This window comes from Prinia subflava (assembly GCF_021018805.1).
Source record: "Prinia subflava isolate CZ2003 ecotype Zambia chromosome W unlocalized genomic scaffold, Cam_Psub_1.2 scaffold_33_NEW, whole genome shotgun sequence".
Taxonomy (NCBI): Eukaryota; Metazoa; Chordata; class Aves; order Passeriformes; family Cisticolidae; genus Prinia; species Prinia subflava.
In genome coordinates, this window is record NW_026960610.1 from 3454023 (window position 1) to 3460022 (window position 6000).

Here is a 6000-nt window from a genome sequence, read left to right on the forward strand (position 1 = left end):
ACACGTCCGAGAGACCGCAGGCGATTTTGAGGAGAGGTGAAAGCTAAGGTTGAAGGAATGAGTGATTGTGTTGATGCACAGGACCCCTTGGGGGCTGAAGATGTATACTGCAGCCCTGATGGTGTTGTTGCTGATGCTGTTGCTGGATCTGCAGTGTCTGGTGTTCAGCTGGTCCTCAGCCGAGTGTCTGCCTCTGACCCTGTGGGGCCCACAGGGTGGGATATGGCAGGTTCTGCTGCTTCATCCGGGGGTCTTCAGGCCTTCCCTGTTCTTCAGGGGGTTACTCATAACACCCATCAACCCTTGGCTTGGAAGGCCTTGGCAGAGCTGCGTGATGCAGTGGGGAACTGTGGTCTGGGGTCAGCTGAGGTGATGCAAATACTCCATTTTTTTAATGCCAACCTGCTGACACCCTTTGACATTCGCACCTTGTCTTGGACCCTTTTTCTGCTAGTCGAATATGATTTTTTTGAGTATAAGTGGACTCATTTGGCAGTCAGAGCAGTGGAACAGAACACGACACTGGGTCCAGGCGATCCTAGGCATATGACTAATACCGATATGCTACTAGGCACAGGCAATTATGCCAAGCCCAATGGGCAGGCTGGTTTTAAGCCTTTGGTCCAGGAGCAGTGCCAGCAGACAGGCATGGCAGCCCTGGTCCAGACCATACAGCTGGCTACTCCAGAGGAGTAATTTGTAACGGTCATCCAGGGAGTTAATGAGCCCTTCCCGTGCTTTGCAGGAAGGCTGTCTGCTGCTGTTGAGAAGCAGGTGAGTGATTCTGTGGCAAGGAAGCTCATGCTTCAGTTCCTTGCTCGAAGCAACTGCAATGCTGATTGCAGGAGGATCATTGAGGCACGTCCTGGGGATCCACCCATGTTGCAGATGGTTGAGACCTGTGTGAGGGTAACCCCTTCCAGCCAAAAGATGGTTGCCGTGGCTACAGCTATATAGCCAGCTGTGGCTACGGTTGTCCAACCAGCAGTGGCTACAGTGGTACAACCAGCTGTGACTACAGCCATGCAGCCAGCTGTGGCTGCTGCTGTACAGCCCGCCTGGATCGTTCCCCAGGGCGTGCAACGGCAGCAAGGGGGTGCTCGGGCCAGGAAGAAACAGGACAGAAAAGTACAGAAGCCTACGGCTGTCTTGTTTTTGTGTGCACGGTGTGGAAGGCTGAATCATGCCACAGACATGTGAAAGGCAACGGTGCACGTGAATGGCCATTTGTTGATCGGTTTGGGAAACGCGACACAGAGCGCAAAGGTGAGATGCGTGCCAAAAAAAATGTTTCTGCCTTGGCCCGAACCAATGGAGATCTGCTCAGAAGGCTTGCAGCCAGCACCCAAGGTTCAGCAGGTGTCGATATCTGCACAGCCGAGTCTGTCGTGATTGATTCGGACAAAATGCACAAGGTTCCCCTGGATGCCTTTGGTCCCTTGGGTGATGGCATGAGTGCCTTCCTGATAGGGAGGTGCAGTGCCACCATTCAGGGTATCATTGTGCATCTGGGATTGATTGATGCAGATTTTTCAGGTCAGATTCATGCAATGGTCTCCACACCCACCCCCCCTCTGACTATCCCGAAAGGCACACAAATCACTCAACTTGTTCCTTTTAAGTCTTCTGTTTCCAGGACAGAGGAATGGTAGTGAAGTGATGGTGGGTTCAGCTCTACTGGGCTGCCTCAAGTGCACTGGACCCCTGTCCTGACCAAAGACCATCCTGAGACACTGTAATGTGTCCATGGCTGGTGCAATGCTGTCAGAGATACACCTTGGTGGACTCCTAGATACAGGGCAGACGTGAGCATTCTCTCCCTGGCCTTCTTGGCCCTCGCAGTGGCCTTTGACGGTGGCACTGATGTCAGAGGTTTAGGAGGAATGAAGTGATGCTACATGAGCCAGAATCCCATGGTCATCATGAACCCGGAGGGAGAGATGGCCATGATTTGGCCTCATTTTACTGAGACTGCTCAGAACCTCTGGGGGAGGGATGTTTTGGCTGCATGGAAGGTGCAAACAGGAATGGATTTTTGATGGGGGCCACTGTGATGAAGTGCGCAGAGTGTCCCACACCTCCTTTATGGTGTCTGGTGGACAGACCCATCTGGGAGAACCAGTGGCCCCTCCCTCATGACAAGCTAGCTGCCCTTCTTGAACTTGTACAGGAGCAGTTGGACCAGGGGCATCTGGAACCATCTACCAGTCCCTGGAACACTCCTGTCTTTTGTATCAAAAAGAAGTCTTGGAAATGGAGGTTGCTACAAGACCTCTGAAAAGTCAATGTCGTGATGGAAGGCATGGGGACATTGCAGGCGGGCATGCCATCGCCTACCATGCTCCCCGCGGACTGGCCGGTTCTCATTGTGGATCTCAAGGATTGCTTTTTTACAATCCCTCTGCATCCCGATGACAGACCAAAATTTGCCTTCATGGTGCCAGCAATAAATAACACTGAGCCTGCACAGAGATATCAATGGAAATTTTTTGCCTCAAGGCATGAGAAATTCCCCTGCGTTATGCCAATGGTATGTGGCCCGTGCCTTGTCTGGAGTCCACAAGCAGTTTCCTGAGGCTCACGTCTATCATTATATGGACTACATTTTGGTGGCTGCACCCACGCAGGATGAGCTGCTGAGGATACAGCCTCAGTTGTTGAGTGGTCTGCATTCACATGGACTGCAGGTGGCTCCAGAAAAGGTACAACAACAATCTCGATGGAAATATTTGGGGGTCAAAATTCTGGAACAGACAATCCGTCACCAGGAGGTGCAATGTGTGCAACCTGTGAAGACACTGAATGATGCTCAGAAGCTGGTAGGTGTCATCACTTGGTTATATCCTTACTTGGGACTGACCACCGCACAACTGTCTCCCTTGTTTGAATTGTTGAAAGAGGACACTGATTTAAGGTCACCTCGTGAATTGACCCTTGAGACACAAAAGGTGCTGGAGGAGGTGCAGCAAGCTGTTTCGGCCCGCCAGGTGTACCGTATTGAACCTTCCATTGATGTTACTGTGTTCATCACCACTCCTGATTTACATCCTACAGGTATCATTGGCCAATGGAATGATGATTGGACTGATTCTCTGCACATCTTGGAATGGGTCTTCCCGCCCCATCAGCTGCATAAGACAATGACTGCATTGTTTGAATTGATTGCGCACTTGATAATCAAGTGCCGGCAACGCTGTTTGCAATTGATGGGTGCAGATCCCTCAAAAATCATACTCCCGGTTCAGAGGGAGGAATTTGATTGGAGCTATGCGAACAACGTTTCACTGCAAAGTGCTCTAGAGGGTTTTTCAGGGCAGATCACTTATCATCTGCCCAGCCACAAGCTATTGCAAGTGGCAAAAAATACTCAAATTTCTCTATCACCCTAAAACAAGCAAGAGCCAGTGCAAGGACCCACCATCTTCACTGGCAGTTCAGGCAAGACAGGAAAGGCCATGGTTACCCGGCAGGATGGATCCGAGTGGTAGGTTTTGGAAGGCCATGAGGATGGGTCAGCCCAACTAGTAGAACTAAGGGCTGCCATCATGGCATTTGAGAAATTTTCCCTGGAGCCTTTCAATTTGATCACGGATTCTGCCTACATTGCCGACATTGCACAGCGATTGGGTTATTCAGTTTTGAAGGAGGTCAGTAATCCTGCCTTGTTTCATTTACTGAAGACCTTGTGGTGTGCAATTCAGACCAGGGTTCATCCATACTACGTTCTGCATGTATGGAGTCACACAAATTTCCCAGGGTTTGTAGCCAAAGGTAACGTGAGGCCTACAAGTTGGCTAACCCAGCGTGGGTAGCACCTCATCCTGACATGCTCGTGCAGGCCAAGGCATCGCATGGGTTTTTCTACCAAAATGCGCATACGCTGCAGAAACAGTTCCAACTGACAGCCACTGAGGCTGGTGAGATTGTCGAGTCGTGTGACGACTGTCACGCCCTTGGTGTGCCATTGCCAGTAGGGGTAAACCCCAGAGGTCTTAAGGCCTTGGAGCTTTGGCAGACCGATGTCACCCAGGCCGCTGAGTTTGGCCGGCTCAAGTATGTTCATGTCACGGTGGACACGTTCTCCTTTGCGATGTGGGCTTCGGCTCACACTGGAGAGAAAGCTCACGATGTCATTGCCCACTGCAGGCAGGCCTTTGCTGTTCTTGGCATACCTTCTGTTGTGAAAACTGACAATGGTCCTGCTTACGCCTTGCAGAAGGTACGGCAGTTCCTGCAGTCGTGGGGTGTGTCACACAACTTTGGAATCCCTCATTCTCCGACGGGATAGGTGATTGTAGAAGGCCACTCATAGTACACTCAAGCGTGTTCTTCAAAAACAAAATCAGGGAATGCAGGGTGAAACCCTGCACAGTCGGTTGGCAAAGGCTTTGTACACCATCAACCACTTCACAGTGCCGCAGAACTCAAATAACACTGTGATTTTGAACCATCACCTCTTGTTGCAGGCTTGGACGATGCACATCAGCCTTGAGCGAAGGTTTGGGTCTGAAATTAGTCACCAAGCAATGGGAAGGACCTTCTGATCTGATTGTTATGGGGCGTGGGTATGCGTGCGTGTCCACAGATACTGGGGCACCCTGGGTACCTTCGAAGTGTATCTTGACCTGCAACTGCAGAGGCAGAATTCAGCCGACAGGTGAGTGGAAGCTGTGATCAACTTGAAGTTTCTCAAGTGGCTGAATCCTCGAGTGATGACTCAAATGCAGAAAATGCGAGTGATCACTCTGATGATTCCTCCACAGATAGTGATTGAATTTCTATATATTCCTTTTGTAAATTTGTTAATTTTTCTTTTTCTGTTTCCTTTTTTGTAAAGTAAAAAGGGTGAGATGTTGCCCTGTTTTTCTGAGTTTTTCTAAGCCTTCTGCATTGTACATAGGATGGAGTCAGTTTCTTAGTTTCTGCACAATATTAGGAGTCAGTTTTCCAGTTTCTCATGCCTTGGAACATAAACAAACCTTCTTGTTTCTGTTCACTGTCTTTTGTTTACATATTTTCTAGCCTGAAAATAATGTTGTTGACAGCTGGTCTGGCCAGTGGGGTGAAGGGGTAATAACCCCAGCAACCAATCCACAACCAGACCCACAAATGTATAAAACTAAAGAAATAAACAGGCTCACTGTCTTTTTGGGGAGCAGCTCTTGCACTGCAGACCTCTTGCCTCTGCCTTGCTATTTCGCGTGTGGTTGACACAGGGCACGGATGCCCAAAAATACCTGGTGCAGGCCTTCTCCATGCTGGGGATCCCCAAGGTCATCAAAACTGATAACGGGCTAATGTATGCCTCCAAGGCATTCAATGAGTTTCTGCAGCAATGGGGAGCAGAGCATAAAAAGGGCATCCCCTAATCCCCCACAGGTCAGGCCGTAATTGGAAGGACACACCAGTCCCTGAAGAGAGTCCCTGAGCAGCAGAAAAGGCACAGCAGGGTTGCTAAAACCACAGCTTGCGGTTATGTAAAGCCCTCTTCACTGTCAACTTCTTGAACTGCTCTTTTGAAAACCTAAACCCTCCAGTGGTCTGTCACTTTAGTCAGAATGTCTCCTTGTGACTGAGAGAACACCCTCCAGTCTTGGTGAAAAACCCAGAGACATGGGAGGTAGAGGGCACACATGAACGGATAACCTGGGAACGTGGATACTTGTGTGTGTCCACGCCTCCGGCCTGAAATGAGTCCTCAGAAATGGGTAAAACCATAATCTCTCCCCAAAACATGTAAAGGGCCAGCAAACAAACCAAGGACATGACAGTGGCTTCCTTAAGAAGATGCTGATGGGAAGGAACAGAAGAACCTGAGCCTTGATCCCAGATCCATTTGTCAGATGTTTTCAAGTTATTACTGTGTAATTATTTTTTCTTTTTTGAGGTTACCCCATCCCTAAAGATGCCGATGTACATCTTGTGGCTCCTGGCAATCACCTGTTGTGGTTTGTTCTGTTGTCCCCCTATTTACAATGGTTCCTCCCTAGTTATACACTA